This window comes from Chroicocephalus ridibundus, chromosome 6 (genome assembly GCF_963924245.1).
Source record: "Chroicocephalus ridibundus chromosome 6, bChrRid1.1, whole genome shotgun sequence".
Lineage (NCBI taxonomy): Eukaryota > Metazoa > Chordata > Aves > Charadriiformes > Laridae > Chroicocephalus > Chroicocephalus ridibundus.
In genome coordinates this window covers 74136441-74153681 of record NC_086289.1, presented here as the reverse complement: position 1 = coordinate 74153681, position 17241 = coordinate 74136441, and the positions used below count along the sequence as shown (strand labels likewise).

General features: G+C 45.4%; 1 protein-coding gene and 1 long non-coding RNA gene across 2 annotated transcripts in view; both read left to right on the top strand.

Annotated features, from left to right (window-relative positions):
- LOC134517179 (uncharacterized) overlaps window positions 1-796 on the top strand; it is a 38839-nt gene extending 38043 nt beyond the window's left edge. The window contains exon 3 of the long non-coding RNA XR_010071564.1: window positions 660-796. This is a non-coding gene — a long non-coding RNA (uncharacterized LOC134517179). The remainder of the gene's footprint in view (window positions 1-659) is intronic.
- A 4355-nt stretch (window positions 797-5151) lies between these two features.
- GNB4 (G protein subunit beta 4) overlaps window positions 5152-17241 on the top strand; it is a 32612-nt gene continuing 20522 nt past the window's right edge. Inside the window, exon 1 of the mRNA XM_063338422.1 lies at window positions 5152-5205. The gene's annotated coding sequence lies outside the window, so the exon portion shown is untranslated. The remainder of the gene's footprint in view (window positions 5206-17241) is intronic.

Sequence of the window (17241 nt, the reverse complement as noted above, 5' to 3'; positions counted from 1 at the left end):
CAAAAAGTGACCATTTGCAGGTCTGTGTGCAGCTAACTACTCCTTATACGCACTGTACAATTCTCGGGGTTTAGCATTAGGTTAGGTATATGGTAAAATAATTGTAATTTCCAAAGCAGGATCTAGAAAATACCATTCATGATAATTAGGGGAAGAGCTATTTGGCTGAAGAGGGTTGGGAGATTTTTCAAACTGAGAGTTAAAAAGGGATCTTCATTGTTCCTGCCCCTCCCATCTGCTGGTCTCTGCAGCTGAAAATGGGGCAGAAAGCCAACACCATGACATTTGAGCAGACAGCAGTTTATGGAAGTGTCTATTACAATTCCACACCCACACCCGTGGTGGGAAGGAGCTTCTCCCTGGCCATTTCAAGCAAAGCTGCTGCCAGAGAGTTCCAGATGATGTGAGGCTTCATCCCTTGAGTCTGGGGTTTGTAGGCAGACTCTTACATTTTTCTACGGAGGTTTTAAATACAGATTCCCCGTCCTCTGCTTGCCTACTCCTCTTCCTCTCCAGAAGAAATCAAACGAATTTCCAAAACACGCTGTAGAGTTTTCTCAGCCCTCGCGTGCCGTTATTACAAGTGGGTTGGACTGTGGCAGCAGAGAACGTGCAGAAGCACGGTGATTAATACGAGCATTGTCTTTCACCTCACTTAGGGATCTTCAGCATTGGTGAAATACCTTGCAAATTGCAGTAGGCATGAGAAACCCGCTACTGATCTCTCACCGTTGCAACTGGTCTTAGAAGGGAACAGTATAGATCAAATGGCTTTTTCAGCTCGGGTGATTTTTGTCGCTCTTTTATGATGAGGACTTTCAGTGGTTCCATGAGCATCCTTCGTCATTTTGTCTGAAAGAAATATTAATATATATTATTCATAAATCCATGCATACATATAGGCCATAGATAAACCATCTCTGCATATGTATCCACTCCCCTTTCTTCTATTTAAATAGTGTTCGGTGACTGTTCAGTTCTCTTTAAAGGATGAGTCACCTGGCTCACTCCGGAGTCGGGAATCTAGACTCAAAACTGGAGCTGCACAACGAGCCAACTGTGTCACTTCATCAGTTGTTTTACTGGACCTCAAAAAGGAAATGCACTCTGTGACATCCACTGTTTCTTCAGTCTCCTAAATAACAAGAAAAATATTATTACTGTTTCTCCTTACATTCTCTTTCCTTGAATGACATATTAGCGAATAAGTGTGTGGATACAAAAGGAACTGAATTATGCTGGATTGGCAGCCCTAGAAAGTGAAGTTCACCGTTTCTTGGTAGCACAAGGACACGAGTGAAACACAGCAAGGATGCTCCCCTCCTCCTGCCCAAGTACACAGTGATCCCAAGACCAGAGCCAGGGGAGAGCAGCCAGAGCAGTCGCCATATGTGTTCTTTCTTGGACTTCTCGAGAGACACGTGCACCATGTGAACTAAGCTGCCGCCCTAGATGCATCTCACTGGTGTGCAGCAACATCGTCGCTCCTTGGTGCTGCGAAAGGTCGCCCACATGTAACAGGACCACTGACAGAAGGACAGAAGATGACCTGCTTCAGTCGTGCTTCAGTCGTGCAGCTCAGCAAGTGGAGGGTCCTTGAAACGGATGAATGTTAGACTTCAGTAAGAATAAAACCTGGAGATTGAAGGTAAAGCAGTAAAAAATTCGTTTTCATATTTAGGAATATGAGGAAGGGATATCTGAAGGTGGATGTGTTTTCCTGTCATGTGTATAGAATATAAAGATAATATGTGTGATCCTGCTTAACAACGTAATTAAACTACATCGGTAAATTAAGTAAACTTTTAAGTCTCTGGCTTTTCATAAGGCTTGACTGAAAAATGACATGAGATTGCTCGCTTACAAGTAAGGAGTTAATCACCATTTTAATTCCTAGATCTGAAGAGAAAGATGGAAATGTAAGTGGGAAAAGATGTAGATGAGCCTGTCTCACCTGAATAGCTGTGTGGATTGCAGCCGCAGAAGTGCTGTCACATGTAAACAAAGACCAAGGACAAAGCAAAAGAAAAGCATACGTACTGCGGGAACGGCCCGGTTTAACCAGTGAAAACAACAATGATGAAAGGAAACCAGCGTCACCATTATAGAGATGTCAAGAAAGTCGATTGCCACATCGATAAATTAATTCCGAAGTCTGAATGAGCAATTTATTTTTTCTTTTGTTTTCTTAAAGTCAGTGAAAGGGGCGGTGTGATTCAGCCACGCCAGCAGAGGGGATTCCCTCTGGATCTTTGTCTCTCACTTATCTGGGTTTGGTGGTTTTTTTTGCTTTAACTTGGCTGCTGAACAAACATGATTACTTCATGTATATCCTGAAGTGTTTTGGGAAGGAATTAGATAATGGGCTGATGAAATGTGGGGGCTTTCTGGATCATGGAAAGTACCAGGCTGACAGTGAACTCTGCGTTTCTCTGGAACCAAGAAAAGCCATGCAGAGACTTTAGCGGTATTTTTAGCCGTGTAGATTATACGTGTGCCTGTCCATCTTTATGCCTTTTGGTCTCAGGCCCTGCCAGGACCTGGGGAGTTTTTTAGAAAATGTCTCATTGCTTCCGAGTACCCGTTCACTGTCCTAACACGCGGCGTTTCACAAAATTTCCTTCAAAAGGGTGTTTTGGGTGCTGCTGGAAGGATCTTGGCTGAGGTTTTCAGTTAGAGCTGAATCAGCACAATCTCCAAACAGGTTCCCTTCCGCTGGAGACCTCTCCCTTTGGAGATGTTTCAGCCTCATCGGGCAGGAATCCAAGTGCTGGGGGCCTCCAGTAGCGTTTAATCTGTCAGAAACCGAAGTTGCTGCGTTGGCTGTAGTAACTCATAATTCAAAGAGAACCTGTTAGAGAAACTGATCTAGATATTGATTTTAAAACTCATCTGGCACTGTATCCCAACATTTCTCTTTTCCTGCAGAACGAATTGATTCCTTCTATAAATTCTAAAATAATACAAAGCATATTGCTGAACTGGCATAAGACTGGTTCCATTAGGGGTGGCTCTGATTTTGCAGACTCGGGTTTGGCATATGAAACCAGTGATCAGGAGCAGAACTGGTTGTACAATAGTGCCAGTAGAAGGACCGAGGATTTCTGTTTCATTGGGAATTCGGAACTTCTGCGTATAATAAATGACTAAACAGACTGCACAATAGGTGAGATGAGTTTTATAAGGAGAGGCAAGTCCTTTTATTTTGTATCAATTAGTCTAAGAAAAGATATTTTTCCTTGCAAACTTGGCTTTGCTGTTAGCCTTGGACCAGCACTGCTGCAGCAACGCCGCTGCTGCGAGCTGCGCTCCCCTGCTGAGAACCCTGTCCTGCTCGCCTCATTTTCCCAGTCTGCAACTAAAGAAACTTCCCCGTCTCCCAAATGACTCATGAGGATAAATGATGTAATTTTTTATAAAATGTTTTAATTTGCTCCACTGGAAGGACAAAGACCGATAATTTCATAATATGTAACTACCTAAATACCATCTGAACTTTTCTGGGGCTTTGCTTACTGCCTGCCATTTTCCAGAGCTGTTTCAGAACAGAAGATGAGAAACAACGTGCTCATTCTGGGACCGTATCTTGTCACTACTCGGACATGTGAAGATTAAATTAAGAAAAAATTTAATTAAGAAAAATTAAAAAAAAAGGGAGCAAGCATAGTTTAAGGGACAACTATCCTTGTGCCAATTTCTCCCTTCTATAAAAAGTTACGCAACTTAGACAGTGATACAGCGACTCTGAGAAAAGCTTTTTTCCTCCTCAATATGGTGCCACAAAATCCACCCCATACCTTGTTGATTTTTGCTATGTGATCACTTGTTAAATGCAAAGTAAACATATCACTGACTGACATCTGTCCCCTGGATAAACGGAGCACAGATGGATTGCCGTGCAGGAAAGCACAACGTAGACTTTGCAACCAGGACACAGCTATTAAAATAATGGGTTTGAGTCAGTAAAGGGAAGTGCATGAATGTTTTTTAAAACTGATTTAAGGTAAGCAATGAGCTGTTTCATTACAGTACAGACTGCATGTTCCAGTACGTACTACCATTAACGCTGAGCCATTTATCAGTAACATGCTAATAGGTCCAAGATGGCCTTTACCCATGGTAGTTATGATACTCGTGCAAAATATTTTACGAAAACCTTGAGCCTTTGTGGTGGTGATGGTGTGTCAGATCCATGCCGGGAAGATGGGGGATGCCAGTGTCCCATCTTTAGTGTCAGAGCCCTGACCTGGGCTGCCCTGTGCCAAGGCAGCGACTTCCCCGGAGGTGTCCCTGCGGCGTCGGGGTCAGTGGAGCAGGCAGGGCTCGGGGAAGGTGTGGCCGGAGCATCCCGCGAATTAGCTCTTCCATGTATTCCCAGGTCGCACACTGGCTTGTGTGTGATTGTAGTTTGGCGATTTGATGGCGATTTGAGCATTGGCCCTGGAAGGGCAGGCAGCTCCGCGCCAAGACTGATGCAGTCAGACTCTGGTTGCCTTTCTGCTTTCTGCATGTTGGGATAGGGGTGGGTGCGCCATGGAGGGATGCGGGATTGCAGCTTTGTGAGGAAGAATTGCGTATCTGTTCACACTCATCACTTCTACTTCATTACTGACCTGCAGAGTTCCGGGAATTGCTACTAATGACAGAGAATCCCCGCAGCTGGCTGGGCGCTGAGGGCGAGATGGGACTGTTGTTGCTCAGACCCGCTGCCCATGGGGAGGTTATTGAAAATGCCTCGTTTGGGGCCTCACCCGGAGCCCGACGCCCCCGACCCGGGCCAGGCCCTCGCCCTCCTCCCTGGGGGGCTCCACAGGACCGGGGCACGGCGGCCCTTGAGTTCCGGGGGTGGCCGAGGAGCAGCCCGGTGCTCGGGTGCCAGGAACGGGGCCTGCGGGCGGTGCCGGCCCTCGGGGGAACGGCTTCTCCCCCGGGTGCCCGTCGCCGCTGGGCCCCGGGCCCTCACACCGGGCTCCCCCGCACCCAACGCGGGCCGAGGGGGCCCGGCCCCGCCCCGGCACCTCCGCGGGCGCTGTCTCTTTAAGCGCTCTGACGTCAGCGCTGCGCAGCCATGGCAACGGCCCGTCACGTTGGCTGGGTCCATGCGGGAGGGGGAGGAGCTCCTCCCGCCGCGACCGAGCGCCATGGAGGCGGCGGCGGCTCGGTGACCCCCGCGCGGACCCTCACCCGGCGGCGGCTAGCCGGCAGGTACTGCCCGCCGGGGCCGCGGCAGGGCGGAGGTGCCGGTGGAGCCTGGCCCCGACGGCGGGGGGTGGGCGGGTGTGAAGCCCGGGCGGCTCTGCCCGTCCCCCGGGGCTCGGCGGGGCCGCCCGAGGGCGGCGGCTGGTCCCGTGGGGCGGCCGGCGGGCCCCTTCCCCGGCAGCGGGGAGCCTCGGCCGGGCGGGGCGCGGCGGCGCGGCCGAGCTGCGGAGGCGGGGGAAGCGCGGGCCTCACTTCCTGGTCCGGCGGCGGCGCTGGCCACCCCCGCCGGGGCGGAGGAGGGGGGCTGCGGGCGGGCGGCGGCCGCTCGGAAGGTTCCAGCGCGCTTCCCGCCCGCGGCGGCGCTGCCCGGGCTCGGCCCCGCCGCCCCTCAGCGCCGGGCGGGCGCGGGGCTCCCCGGCATCCCCACCGCCGCGCCCCGGCGGGGCCCGCCGGCCCCGCCCCGCCCCTCGCGGGCGGCCACATCCATCCCGCGGGGCGGGGGGAGCATGGGCGGCACCACCGCGCTGCAGCGGTGGGGGGAGTGGGCGGCGCTCGGCGGGGAGCGCCCAGCCGCAGCGGGGGTGAGCGCTGAGGCGGCCGCGGGCGTCGCCGCCAGCAGCGGCCCGAGCCCGGCCGGTACCAGCACCGCCGCCGCAGGTAAAGCCCCCGCCACCGGAGCTTCGCTTCCCGCCGGGGCTCCGTCCGCGGGCGGGGGGCCCGCCGGGGCGCCGCCCTGAGGCGGCGGGCGGCTGAGGGGCGCGGTCCCGCCGCGGGGCTGCGGCAACCGGGAGCGGCCCGGCCCGGCCCGGCGGGGGTGGACGGGCGGGCGGGCGGGCGGCATCACTGGCTTCCCGTCCGGTCCGGTTCCGCGCCCGCCCCGCCGCCCCCTCGCCGCGAGCACACCGCCGCACCCAGCCCCGGCGGGGAAGGGTGGTGGCGGGGCAGGGCTGGGCCGCCGCGGCCTCGGGGGGGGCTCCCGGTAGTGGTGGGGAGGGAGGACGGGCTCTTCCCCTCGGTTGCGGTCGCTTGTGGGGGGGCGGGGATCGGCGGCACCGAGGCGCCCCCCGCCCTCGGGTCCGTCTGGGTTCAGCCGAAGGGAGCCCGCCGGGCCTCCAGCCCCGCCGCTGCCGGCTGAGAGCGGCCGTGGGCGGCAGAGAGACCGTCCGGCGGTCGCGGTGCCCCTTCTGGCCGGGGGTGGCTAAGGGACGGCCCCGGCGCTGGAAGTAACGGGGTTGGGGCTGCGGGTGGGACGCGGACCTGTGCGCGGGGCGTTGGGAGCGCTCCCGCCGGCGCTGCCGTGCCGGCCCAGCCGCTCGCGTGTGGAGGCTGCACTGCTGGCAGCAACAGGCAGCGTCCAGGTGTATGGAATACGTAGGGAAACTCTCCTCCCGTCTGTTGTATTTCTCTCCCTGTCGAGAACTCTTTTGGGTTTCGGTGTGCCCTGAATTCGTCTTGTGGTAAGGGCTTACGTGCATCGCCTGAGTGGGGTGACGGGTAGGTGCGGAGGTGCTCCCTGTCTTCAGGAAAAGTGCAAAGTCATTAGATGCTTTTTGTGTCACACTTCGTAGGTATTGCTGGTTTCCGCATCCAGATTTCTTTTGCAAAATCTGCTTGCTTTTTCAAAATTTTTATTTGCACTTATTGCTGAGGTTACCGGCTTTTTCAATTTTTGATTTGGAAATTGTGAAAAGCATCCAGATTGCTTATATCTAGTAGACAACAAGTTTAGTTTATTCTGTAATATTATCTGGGCTACTGTAAAATAAGCCTCTGATCTGTTCCCTCCTGTTAATTATACAGTTTGGGACTAGATGTGTTGTCTTCCATTAGACTCATTATCGCAGCTTGGAAAATACATGATTTTCTAGGTGGGTTTTCAGTTCTGAAATCTGAGCGCAGCAAGTCTCAAAGCTAAGTATGAGTTGAGGAAAAAAAATTGCTTAGAGTTTGACCTGGTTATATATAATCGTGAAACACCAGAATAGTAGCTGTTCTCTGCTAGGCAGAGGGTGTTAGGAGAAGAAGGGAGGAGAGGGGAGATGGGTAAGCAGCCTCTAAAACCCACTATAAAAGCATTGGGAGAGACGAAAACTGTAGTTTTTGGAGTCTGGCAGGGTTTATGTATTCTGTGGAGTTCTGTGTTCTAGCTTGGTCTCTGCTTTGAGACGTGTTTTGTCCGTTTTCTACTCTCTGAACTGCGCGATGAGAGTGATTGCTGGGTGAGAAGCAGTTCCCCGCTGAGAGCCGGGTGCTTTTCCGTTTTTACCGCTTGTCAGTGCATGCTAGTTCTGGTTTGTAGGGGTTGCCATGCTTCACCTGCAGAGTTAACTGCAAGAGCGTTTGATGTGCTTTCTGGAATTTCATGTCACTTTGGTAGTTCTTGTGGGGAGTAGTGGGAATATGGGGGGACAGGAGCCTGCAAAGTCATTGGAGTGTGCGGTGGAGAACCTAAAGCTTCTTTGCCTTCTACTAGAAATACTGGAAGTGACGTAAAAGATGGTTGCTAATCTGACAATTAAGTGATAGATCTAGTAGCTGTAATTACTGGTTAAAGTTGGGGGAAGTCTGAAGTAACTTTAACAGGAGTAATAACTGTATCAACAAATTAAAATGAAACAAACCACATGACAAACCCTTACAATCCTGAAAGTCTTTTAATGGGTTGGGAACCTTCAGTGGGTTTTTGCAATGTTTGTTTGTGATTCTTGAGCGTGATAGCTGTGGTGAAGTTAATTTGCGCTTCCAAAGAACAGACTGATTTTATCTTGGGAAGAAGGGGGCTTAGAGAGATCATAAATGTATGGATATGTCTCGCTGTGTGTCTGATACGGCAAAATACAGGCGATATTGAATTATGTATTATTTCTTTGCAATTGGCAGTTTTTACAGTGGATAATATAGAGGAGTTATACGGATTTTAGTATGTTGAGAACAAAGGCTGTAATAATAATAATCTTTCATCTGTTAATCATGAAAAATTTGAGTTTCAGTTTACAGGGATGTCTTTTTCTGTATTGTTAAAGTGGTACAGCAAACAGCTGCTGCTCGCTCGCTCCTTCAGCCCTTTCCTGAGTGCTTGAAGAGTTGGTCTCGGGTCATTGAGATCTTAAAGATTGTTGGTTACAAATGTCATCTGTTATATTTATGTTGGATAATGAAAGTTTCAATTATATCTGTATGTTGCATAGCTGACTACTAATATATCTAGGATTTAATTTGTACAAGTATTTTAGTTTTCCAAACAGTTTCTAAAGAAAAACCTGGGACTCAAAAAGCTCATTAGGAAAACTTGCAAAAATATTTTTGAATATAGATCTGTGCATAGTTCTCTCCTAGAACATAGAACTTTTAAAAACTCCACAAAATTTATGAATATAAGATTTTGAAGGTGAAATAAGAAATAAAAACAAACACACACACACACCCCAATACACAGTGCATTTTAAATCTTCCTCTCTTCTCTGCCAGAGTCATAAATTAGCTCTGTTGTGTCACTGAAGACAGGGTCATTTGATTTACTGGTTTTTATCTCAGGAGTCCCTTTAAAAGGTCTCATCAAACAGTAAGAAATTCAGAATCTCTGAGCTTGATATGCAATGCTTGCTCATGGGATATAAATACTGAGGGACAATGATAATGCAGTGATTGTGTTTTGTACTTAATGCTGTCTGAGAATATTGATGCTCAGATTAATGCAATTCCCAAGTGCCTGGAACTTGCCATTTAGGAAGTATGCATAGTATTATTAATCAAGAAAATATTTTTTAAATTCCACCAAAATTTTTCGCTCCTATAATTGGATGCAGACCTGTCACTTAGTTCATCTTCTGAAGTGTGTAATTAAATTTAGTTGTTATTGTTTTGTTCTGGTGTGAAACCTCTGTGTTTTGCAACTGAGTGTTTTGTAATAGAATTTATGTGAAAGATGCTAAACAGAACTAGAGCAAATGATCGCGAAAAACATGAACGTATGCTCTTCTCTTAAGGTTGTGGTTTGATATCTGATACTAGGGCAGAGACCTGCATGGAGCTTTCTAGATAGCACGAGGCAGTGCTATACAAAGCTGCAGCTTTAATTTTTAAAAAAATCTGTCCTGTTTAGGGTTGTGTGAATGTGTTCAGCAGTGTGCGAACCATGAAACGGTCCGTCTTTGCAAAAAGCCTGAGACAAAAGACCAAGAGGTGAACTTAATGTATTGAATGGGCATCATCTTGGATGCCATCAATGATACTCGATGTTCTGATTATTATGAATTGCTGCAGTTAGTGTGGGGAAATACCGTGGTGAGAAGATGCATGAGAACAGAGCCGAAGGTTTATAAAAAACAGAATTAAAACAAATATAGGTGGACATCGACTAGCAAGTAGTGATGCTGTTCAGTGAAGGCAGTTTCATTTCCCTTAAGATGTCTCAGCTTCCAAAAGTATGTGAAATGCTGACATGCAGTAAACAGAACTCTGATTCACTTACTGTAGCTCTTGCAGTCTGTTGCCTTCTGAAAGGACTTAAACGGGGAAGGAGGGGAAAGATAGAAGTGCCTGACTGTAATGTAGAGCAAAAGGCACTTTCAATTACATAAAAGAAGCTGTTTGGAGGCAAAATAGGTTTTGCCAGTTTGCAGAAACTGTAGCTTTCCCCACCTTCTCGTGTTAGGTTTCAGACAAATATTAATCATATGGATTTTCAACATAAGCCAAGTGTTTGAGTCATTGTGAATCCTTCAGTTTTGAAACATTAAAAGAGCTGAGTAATGTTCAGATTAAAATTATTTGTAAGATTTTAATTTTCAAATGGGGAGGAGGGGAACAAAATAAAATCATCAAATCGATGCCAGGACTGAGTGCGTTTCTTAAATGAGATGGAAGATCTTGGAGCTGCTCTGGGTGACTGGCTGGGCAGCTTTGACAAGAACAAATAGCGTCCTCACAGCCAGTGGTGGGAGCTCTTGGACCCGTTTGGTTTGTGTTTGTGGCGCAGTTGCTAGTTCAGGTGGTCAGTATCTAGTCTAGCACAGAGCACCCAACCAGTTTCAGCATAACTTGATGACTTGTTTTTTGTGTAAATTTTTGCTGTCGTCTGTATATATATATATATTTTACTGTACTAATTATTTCTAACATAAATTGCACTTGTGTCACTTCATATATTAAAATGCAATTTATGTGGTATTTGTACACGCTTAAAGTGTTGCATTAAATTGGAAGATGCTTATTCACAATCTATTGTTAAAACACATGTGGTATTTAAAATTGATCTGATTAAAATAAATATTTGAACAAAGTATTTTTCTGGTGACCCTTTCTATCATGACTGATTACTTTAAGTGATTGTTCGATTAAAGCAATTTTATCCCTAGTTTGGAAAAGGAAGACGTTTTCCTTCCTTCAGGTTCGTGATTTAAATTGGGCTTAGTTGTTACCGAGCTGAAAGAAATACTCAGATTGCGTATATAGATGCTACGCTTGTCAAAATCTGATGTAACACACTGTACATGTAGAGCCTCAGTGTGTATCTAGTGACTTTGATCAGTTTTGGTGATTTGACTTAAAGATTTTGATAATGCAATGTCATGTCAGAGTACTAAAAATTAATAGAACTGTGTTATATTAGGTTTTAGGTAGGCTTACTCTATAAAAGCTTTTTCCACCCCAAAATAATAAGTTAGGTTTAAGCGAATGTATTTGCCTTGGTTGCTGTGTGAGAATGCGAATTGGAGTCCTTCCCTCTACACCTGCGCGTTGGTGGTGGGAGGGAGAGGAAGCAGAAGAGCTAATCAAGGTTTGTGGCAATCTCAATTGGGTACAATAGGCAGAGTCCAAAAAACGGCACAGCGAAGTTTGCAAGAAGACATTAAGTCCAGATGCCCTAGAGTTCCAAGAAACTAATAATGCTGCTGTTATCCTGCCGTGGGATGGGTTGACAGACACAGCAGTGATGCTGGATGCTCCTGACAGTGTTGGGGGGATGAGCAGTGGTCCAAGGGGAAGCCTCACAGCATTTTATAGACTATTAAATGCCTCTTTTTAATCTTTACTGGCTAACCCTTGTGGGGCAAGAAACTTCTCCATTGTGGTTGCTCTTTCTAGTAGTTTGGATACAAGGTGTCTAAATAAAAAACAGTATGGAGAATGAGGTGGCCAGGAAGTAAAACTACCGGTTTGGGTGCTACAAACCCACCCTTCATCTCCAAGATACACAACAGAAAAGGGGAAACTCCTCTTTTGACTTACAAGCAGCCCAAAAGAGGGAGGTGAGTTAGTTATTTTTTTGTACAGCAGGATAAAAATGTAATACAAGTCCAAAGTGGAAGTGCTATAAATGAGTATGTTGCTCTTCCCCAGACTTTAGGAAAAAGCAGCTGATTGGGAAGGTCAGGTAGCTGGAGAAAGGAAGTCATTAAGGCATTTTTTTTTCCTCTCGCCTATTATAGTTTGTTACAAATGCAAATAGATGGGCATCGAAAGCCAAACACACGCTTCGAAAAGGAATGAAATGAAGAAAAGAGAATTGACTTTTCCTAGTGGTGTTGCTTCAGAAGCTTGAGCAATTTTCTGTTCTCAATCTCTACAGAAACCTCGTGGCCCTGAATCGCAGACCTTCCTATAACTGTGATAAGAGGACAGCTGAAAGCCAGCATCCTGAGCAAACAGTTAAATTACTTGAGAGTTTCGTTGGTATGGCTAGAGTTTGCCTTTTCATTGAGTCGGACACCGCTGTGCTTTGCGCTTAGCTTCTGGAAGCAAGAGTTTAAGGATATTTGGTCATTTTTACTCATCTTTTAGTCACAATTGACTCCAAAATGGTAGCATGCATATCCCAAACGTTAAACCAAAAGACTTGGTAGAACAGTGTCTGCTCTCTGGTGAAGGCTGGGAGCAGAGACGCTGCTGTTGACCCAGCTTGCTTTGCTGAGAGCCGTAGGAAGTATTTCCAAGGAGAGAATTTTCAGTGGATGGGAGAGATGCCCTCCAGTGTGTGGGGCCACAGGCTCTCCTGCGGCCACGGTCCCTGGCAAATACATTCCTGTCCGGAACCTCAGCCTTTGTCTCCAAAGGGGGATGCTGCTATTTATGACCTTGTGAGTGTCACGTTTTCATAGAAAAATTCTCATATTAAAAAAACAAAAAGTGACACTTTAGGGAAGACTGCTTCTAGTGGAATTATTGTACTTCTTTCCTTCAGCATTTTGTTTCTCTTCCATCCTCTTCTGTTGGAAACTTCATCTGAGGTTATTTTCCTGACAGTAGCCAGGTAGGTAACTTCTGACTTTTGGCCACTATAACCGGTATGTTTATGTGACCTGCATATATAAATATATTATTGTATTTTTACCTATAGAGATGGTTTTTGTCAGAGTTAGGTTGGTGGTTGGACTAGATGATCTGAAAGGTCCCTTCCAACCTTGGCAATTCTATGATTCTGTGATAAATCCATTTGGATTTTAATGCATTGTAAAGGCCTGAAAAATAATGAATCACAAGTTTAATTTACAACTTCCTTTTAAATAATGGCAGCTTTGTCTAGATAGGTTCTTTTATAAGAAAGATTTCTATCTTGCCTAAAAGCTTTTTGTTAGATATAATCACTATGTTAAAAATACTCCTACTATAAAGACAGCCTTCATTTTGAGAACCCTACAAGTGTGAAGATAGTTAGAAGCACAGCGATACATATTGCTTTAACATAACATCTTCTTTACATACTCAGTGTACTTTCTTTTTTAATAAGTGACTGTTGGAAAACAGGCAATACTGCATGAGAAACATCAAATAGTAATTCAGAAGAGTATAGATTAGTTGTATCAGTCTCATTGCAAGTGGTACCTGAAGTAGTTACACAGCCTGTGTGCTCTTCATCCTGTACTTGTGTTAGTAGGGGCAAAAACTGGTACTTAGGGGTTTCGCTTTCCAGTAATCATTCAGTGAATCAACTCACTCTAAAGTGAGTTGTTTTGATAGTTGTTTTTTTTTTTTTAAGGCCTATGATAATATGCATCTCAAAAAAAAAAAAAATCAGAAAAAACCTACTGAAGTAGCCTGAACTCTAGTCTGGAAGAGGACTTAGTTTTTGTGGCTTAGAATCACAAATAATTGACCAGAAATGTATTGTGAAACAAAAGCAAAATTAAAATTAGACCTGAGGGCAGTAGTTTTATCTGATCTTTGGATAATCAATATAAAAAAAGCAAATGTTTATATTCCCTTGTTTTCTTCTGAAAGAGTACAGCTGTATGCTAAATGTTACAGCTGCATAATTATGTGAACTGCATAATGCCGCGCTGTAACTTTGGTACCAAGGGAGTATGTGTGTGGTGCTGAATGGTGAGGAGGAGGGAGGGATGCTGAAGACTATGTATAGATCAAATGCATTTTTTATTTATTTTTTTCCCCAAGCTGGTGATACATTTGAAAGGATGCAATGTGTGTGTGTAACTGGTACTGCTGGGCTTTCTGATCCTGAAGCGTGTAAGAACGCTCCACTTTCAAAAACTGTGGGCCAGAAATTATTTCAGTCGAGTGAATAGTCATCGTAGTTGAACCAAGGCACTTTTCCTGTAGACGCTCTTAGTTTCTCTTAATGTGTATCTTCTCCATTGACTTTAAATTTAAAATTTTCTGGGTGCTTAGTGCCTTTTATGCAGAGCGTGTGGTCTGCACACTCTCAGAAAACAGGAGGCCGCTTGAGTAATCTTTTGTGCGTGTAGGTGCCAGACCAGATTTCATATGTACAACACTGCTCGGCCCTGCAAGATGCAGGGGTCCTGTGCCACTTCAGTAAATACCAGTGTCCCAGCCCCTTCAAAAAATCAACAGGCAAACTTGTTTAGCGATGGATTTAAGTGTAAGTGGTCTTTCAAAATGACATTGAATTGTCACTCCACAGTACACTTCTCATCGCAAAACTTGTTAGAATAGCTTCTGGGTATAGCTGGATGTTTCAAGAGGCAAATAAAGTAGTACATCAGCTCACTCTGCGTGTGTGTCCACCTGTCTGTCCCCAAGGAAGGAACTAGGCTGGAACCATCTCTGTCTTGTTACTTAGGGTTATATCTTTTTGCTTTCTTAAGATTTTTCTTGCCAGTTCTTACATGTTTTGAATTGCAAAGCTAATGATAATTTGTTCAGTGATGGAGTGTCCTGTGGTCAGTGAACCAGATTTTCACTGGAGAATCATTATTGTAGTCACAGAAGACAACATAACTTGAATTTCACATGAAGTTCTGTTTGCAGGGAGTGTGATAAAAATAAATCTGTGCTTACGTACCAAACCATTTTGACCTGGAAACGAACACCATGAATATAAGATGCACAAATGTTACTTTTGGAAAAATCACTGTTTTGGACTGTGAAATATTCATGACTTTTAAAAATTCTTTCCTTCCTGTGCTTTTTTCAGCCTTGTGCTTAACACTGAATTTCTTGGGGTTTTTTCTGGAATTGTGTGTATGTGGGAAAGAAGAGTAGGGGCTTTATGTATGTGTTTTGTGAATGTACTTGGCTTAGACTTCAAGCTGTGTTTTAGAAATAAACTCTCATATCTCTGAGCTTAAGACAGCAGCCTGGTAAACTGTCAGCTTGTTGTATAAAAATCATAAAATCACAGAATTGTCTAGGCTGGAAGGGACCTTTCGGATCGAGTCCAACCATAAAAAGAAGGGTAAAAGTCAAAAGTCACTGATTTTTTACTAGTGAACTTAGTAAGAATTATTTCACTGTAATTTCTAAACTGTGATTTCCTTTGTCTCTTTGTGAGTGCTGTGAACAAGGTTGGTGTTTGTTGGTCTATTTGTCTTCCATGGCAACCGTAATCGAAGAGGGATGGAGGCAGAGAGGTGTGGGGATGTGATCGCTGCCCAGGTTTGCTCTCTATTTCAGTACTGAAGGTGAACACAGATTCGTCTGACTCACATTGCTTCTGTGAATACCTCCTGGTACTTATTCTGGTAAATACAAACATTTTTACGTGGCAGGTGAAATACGTGTATTTCAAAGTTACGCTGCGATCACAAGCTGAATCGCTGTGTGTGTATAAAGCGGCACGTGTTTCTGTTCTTTCTGACGTGGAGCGGTGTGAGGTGTTTTCGGCGGTGGAAGGAAGGAGCGATGTTGTTGGCTTGAAACTGCTTCTGCCGCGGGGTTGGTGGGTGGGGTTGGGTTCCTGATGTGGCCACCGGGGGCTTGTTGGCACACCAGGAGGCAGAACTACTGTCCTGTCCCACTCCTTTGTTTGCTCGGGATCTCCTCTGTGACCTCTCCTTTCCCGTCGTACATGCCATTTCAAGCACATACGTTCATCGGTTCCTTAAAATTGGGGATGGCATCTGCTGGAGAAACGGGTGTTCAAGTAAGTTCTGCTCGTACCCTTCCTCTCGAGAGGCGTTGGTTGATTGTTTCCTGTTTTTGTACTGAAGCTATACTGGAGATGTATCACTTTAAAACACTTCCAAAATGTGCAGAAGTGCAACAATAGCGCTGACCTCAGCGGCGAGGTCACACCCAGGCTGCTTCCTGTTTTCTTCTTGGGGAGCCCGCGGCCCCCGGCATGGGACAACTTGCCTTGACGCCTGCCCGGGGGTGCGGAAATCGGCCACAATGAATTCCCTCTCACTAAACGAAAATCTAAAAATCTTAAGGAAAAGATTCGGTTAGGATTTCCAAGCTTATTTTCAAAATTGTAACAATTTTTGTGTTAAATTAACCGTTATTCTCTTTCTTTACTGAAATATCCAAAGACGTTCTGTAGCTAATACCCCCTGCAAAAATGTATGTTAAAGATACATAAGGGAAGGAGACACACTGAAGAATTTTGAGAGGAGAGAGAGGAGGAAAGAGCAAGGTACAAAATGGCACAATTACAGCCCTTATATACTGTTATTTCAACTTACGCCTCTCTCTGCTCAGATTTAAGTATTGGTTGACCAGTATAAAAGCTCCTTGCTTTGTTGTCTTTTGTTTGTTGATGCAGTACAGCTACAAAGCAGAACAAAGAATTCTGGGGAAAATGAATAGCTGGTAAGGTCTCTGAGAAACAGGAGAGACAACACAGGGCCAAGGTACAGTGGAAAAAAAAAAAAAGGCATTAAATGTTTAATTTTCCTCAGTGGAGAGCTGGGTGTGTGTGTGGTCCTCAAACAGCTCTACTGTAGTAAATATATTACGTAAATCTCCAACTGAAATACTTCATATATATGAAGTTATGCAACTACAGTGTAGCATTAATGCGTTTATTTTAAATGGCCGTTGTGCAGGCAGAGATTTCGCTTTATGTAAGGCTTTGTCACACTGTATCAGAGGTTATGGATTTTGAACTGTTCTTGAATATGTCAAATCCATTCCCTTCAAGCTGTAAGAAATAAAACCTCTCTCTGTTTTTCTTCTCTGTTCATGGCTTTGGGGAGACATTAATGAGTGGGCAAAGCTGCCCAAGGTCTTGATTAGTGTCAATAAATGAGGAAATGTTTTATCAAAATCTTTGGCACATCCTGAATATATAAAATGTTAGTGTGAGCCAATTACAGGAACAGGCAGGAACTCCACACAAGCGACTTCAGCATAGAAAGGTTTTTTGGGCTGAAGCCTGAGTGTGTGTGTGAGTTACCAATATAGCTCCCTTGAGAGGGATCTGGAGTATTTCTTGGTGTCTTTTCCCTATAATTAGTAAAGCGCTATAGTTAGCATTCCTTATGTTTAGCCACCTGTGTGATCACTAGTAGGGATGATCACACAAAAGCCGTGTGAAACCTCCTCTCTTCCTCTCTGCTGTGAGACCTTACCGCATGTGAGTTGAAAAGCTGAGGTTGATATGTGTAGGTAAGCGCTTATTTCAATTCTGAAGGACTGATTTTTTTGATACAAAAATAAAATGCTTGCCTAAATAACTTAGTCGATAGCTCTTAAGAATCCAGTCAGATAGACTATTCTTTCTGCGGTCCCTTTAATCTCTGTATATTTGGCACAAAAATAGCAATGCTTTATTGTGGGCAGGGGCCTATTTACACTTCTCTAGTCATTTTTTTTCCCCTCTTGTCTGTATGGTGATTT